Raw genomic sequence first — 3,495 nt, 5'->3', positions numbered from 1 at the left:
TCAGCTCCGACCTGCTGTAGTGGAACGCTCTTCCCGGGTAGGACTATCTGGAGCAACTAAATGGAACGCGGCCCCTATGTCACTTGTTTGTTGTTGTTTTCCTTTAAGACTAAAGCGCTTTTCACAGATAAAATCACAAATCGCTGTACAAAACCTAGGCCAAGTAAAAAAACAATTCAATTTAAAAATGGGGCAACATCATAAAAAGGATACAAAGTGGATTAAAAATTATAGTTACTATAACAATCTACAAGGTAAATATAGCTGACTTCTCTTTCTTCCCCTCCATTTATCTGCTTTCTTTTGTATTTCAAGTAATCATTACATATAGGTATTGTTGCATTTGAACAATTGTATTGTTGATGATAATAGAGGTAAATGATTATTATTTATGATCAGTAGTGCTATTTCTATTGGTATTTGTATTGCTCCATGTGTAGTGTAATCATGTTCATTGTCATTTCTGTATTATTATTTAATTCACTAACTGCTTCTTTGCTATCACTTTTACTATCATATGTGTACATATTGTATTTGCTGATGTTGTTTTGTTGTTGAAGTTGTTGTTGTTTGCTGTTGTAGTTGTTGTTGTCTCTCTGTCTTATCCCCCTCTTGTCCCCACAATTTCACCCTCTGTCTTCCTTTTTTTGCCTTTCTATCCCCTCCTGCTCCGGCCCGGCTGCACCAAATGATCATATAAATACATTTGATAAAGTCAAATACAAATAAGGCAACTAGAGAAGTATACCACACTTCTCTTTTGTAGAATAAATTAGTACAGCCGATATGGGCATCTACATCAACAATACGATTTGCCTGAAAAACTGGACTGGACAAAAATAAAAATACAAAAAAATGTATCGCTAAAAGGTGCATTAACTAAAAGCTTTGCTAAAAAGAGAAGTTTTCAAATGTTTCTTCAAAGTTTCAACACCGTCAAGATCACAAAAGGACTGGTACACATTGTTCCAGAGTCTGGGAGCTATAGCCTGGAATGCCAAGTCTCCACGGGTTTTAAAACGAGTTTTCGGGATCTTCAGAAGACCCTGGCCTGAAGACCGCAGGCTGCGCCCTGAAGAGTAGGAGCATAGCAAGTCAGTGATGTACTGAGGGACCCCACCATGCAACGCACGGAATGTCAGGACTACAATTTTAAACTCAATGCGGAATTTTTCTGAAGCCAATGAAGACTGGATAAAACGGGGGTGATATGGGCTGTTCTGGGTGCACCGGTCAAAAGTCTGGCAGCCGCATTTTGTACCGTCTGAAGTCTCTTTAGTGTTGACTTGTTGAAAAGAGTGAAGAGAGAATTGCAATAGTCAATGCGAGATGAAATAAACGCGTGAATGATCATTTCGAGATCCAATTTTGACAACACATTGCTCACTTTAGAAATATTTCTCAGATGATAAAAGCTGTTTTTGGTCAGTTGAAGACAGTGACCTTCCAAAGTTTAAAAAAGATGACTAGTTGTTCAGTTAAATGTATTATATTTGAGTCATATTATCATTTAAAAGTTGAAAACTTTTGCAGTTTGGAATATTTAAACCCTCAAAAGATTCTTGGAGCATTGTGTGCCATCTACAAAACCAGTGAAGTTGGCACGTCGTGGAAATCGTAAATAAAAAAAGAATACAATGATTTGCAAATCCTTTTCAACCTATATTCAATTGAATAGACTGCAAAGACAAGATACTTAACGTTCGAACTGGAAAACGTTATTTTGCAAATATTAGCTCATTTGGAATTTGATGCCTGCTGCATGTTTCAAATAAGCTGGCACAAGTGGCGAAAAAGATTGAGAAAGTTGAGGAATGCTCATCAAACACTTATTTGGAACATCCCACAGGTGAACAGGCTAATTGGGAACAGGTGGGTGCCATGATTGGGTATAACAATAATTCACAAACAAGGATGGGGCGAGGGTCACCACTTTGTGAACAAATGCGAGAGCAAATTGTCGAACATTTTCTCAACAAGCTATTGCAAGAAATTTAGAGATTTCACCATCTACGGTCCGTAATATCAACAGAAGGTTCAGAGAATAAGGAGAAATCACTGCGCGTAAGCGATGATATTACGGACCTTCGATTTCTCAGGCGGTACTGCATCAAAAAGCGACATTAGTGTGTAAAGGATATCACCACATGGGCTCAGGAACACTTCAGAAAACCACTGTCAGTAACTATAGTTGGTCGCTACATCTGTAAGTGCAAGTTAAAACTAAACTACGCAAAGCGAAAGCCATTTATCAACAGCACCCATAAACGCAGCCGGCTTCGCTGGGCCCGAGCTCTTCTATGATGGACTGATGCAAAGTGGAAAAGTGTTCTGTGGTCTGACGAGTCCACATTTCAAACTGTTTTTGGAAACTGTGGACGTCATGTCCTCCGGAACAAAGAGGAAAAGAACCATCCGGATTGTTAGAGGCGTAAAGTTCAAAAGCCAGCATCTGTGATGGTATGAGGGTGTATTAGTGCCCAAGGCATGGGCAAACATACAGGTTTTGGAGCAACATATGTTGCCATCCAAGCAACACTATCATGGACGCCCCTGCTTATTTCAGCAAGACAATGCCAAGCCACGTGTTACAGTAAAAAAGTGCAGGTACTAGACTGGCCTGCCTGTAGTCCACACCTGACATTGAAAATGTTTGTCCAATATACCACAACGGAGACCCTGTTGAACAACTTAAGCTGTACATCAAGCAAGAATGGGAAATAATTTCACCCGAAAAGCTTAAAAAATGTGTCTCCTCAGTTCCCAAACGTTTACTGAGTGTTGTTAAAAGGAAAGGTAATGTGACACAGTAGTAAACATGCCCCTGTGCCAACATTTTTGCAATGTTTTGCTGCCGATAAATTCTAAGTTAATGATTATTTGCAAAAAAAAAATTAAGTTTCTCAGTTCCAACATTAAATATCTTGTCTTTGCAGTTTATTCAATTGAATATAAGTTGAAAAGGATTTGCAAATCATTGTATTCTGTTTTTATTTACGAATAAAGCGCCAACTTCAATCGTTTTGTGTTTTGTAGTTTGATTGAGCTGTGTTGAGTGAATACTAATATAGCTTATACTGTAGGTGGCAATTCCTACATTTTTGAACTGTCGTCAGTGCTCCTTAAATGCTACGAAAAAACAGACAAGTTTGTTCCGCGCAAAAATGACCGATTGAAAATGAATTTTTAATGTTTATATTTGTCTGACTTTAACACTACTTTTTCCCATTCAAAGCATGCAGCAACATTTCTAACCTCAATATCTTTCTGCTGTATTGAAAAGACAACTGTGTGCCTCTTGTGATGATTGGAAGGGTGTACTGTATAATGTAAAACTAAGCAATGATAAAAGAACAACATACAAATTGTGTATTTAATATCAGGCATAATTTGTTTGAAAATATTGACATGTTTAAAATGGAAATAAAAATATTAACATGATATTATTGATATTATAATATTATTACAAAATAATATATTTGCAGCAGTTTTTTG

At 37.4% G+C, this 3,495-nt stretch overlaps 1 protein-coding gene across 1 annotated transcript in view; it reads left to right on the top strand.

The window, feature by feature from the left end:
- The window catches only part of LOC133655564 (transient receptor potential cation channel subfamily M member 4-like), a 33,820-nt gene that overhangs the window by 700 nt on the left and 29,625 nt on the right, over positions 1-3,495 (top strand). The window lies entirely within an intron of this gene.

The sequence above is a fragment of the Entelurus aequoreus genome, linkage group LG08 (assembly GCF_033978785.1).
Source record: "Entelurus aequoreus isolate RoL-2023_Sb linkage group LG08, RoL_Eaeq_v1.1, whole genome shotgun sequence".
Classification (NCBI taxonomy): domain Eukaryota; kingdom Metazoa; phylum Chordata; class Actinopteri; order Syngnathiformes; family Syngnathidae; genus Entelurus; species Entelurus aequoreus.
This window is presented reverse-complemented; position numbering and strand designations above follow the sequence as displayed.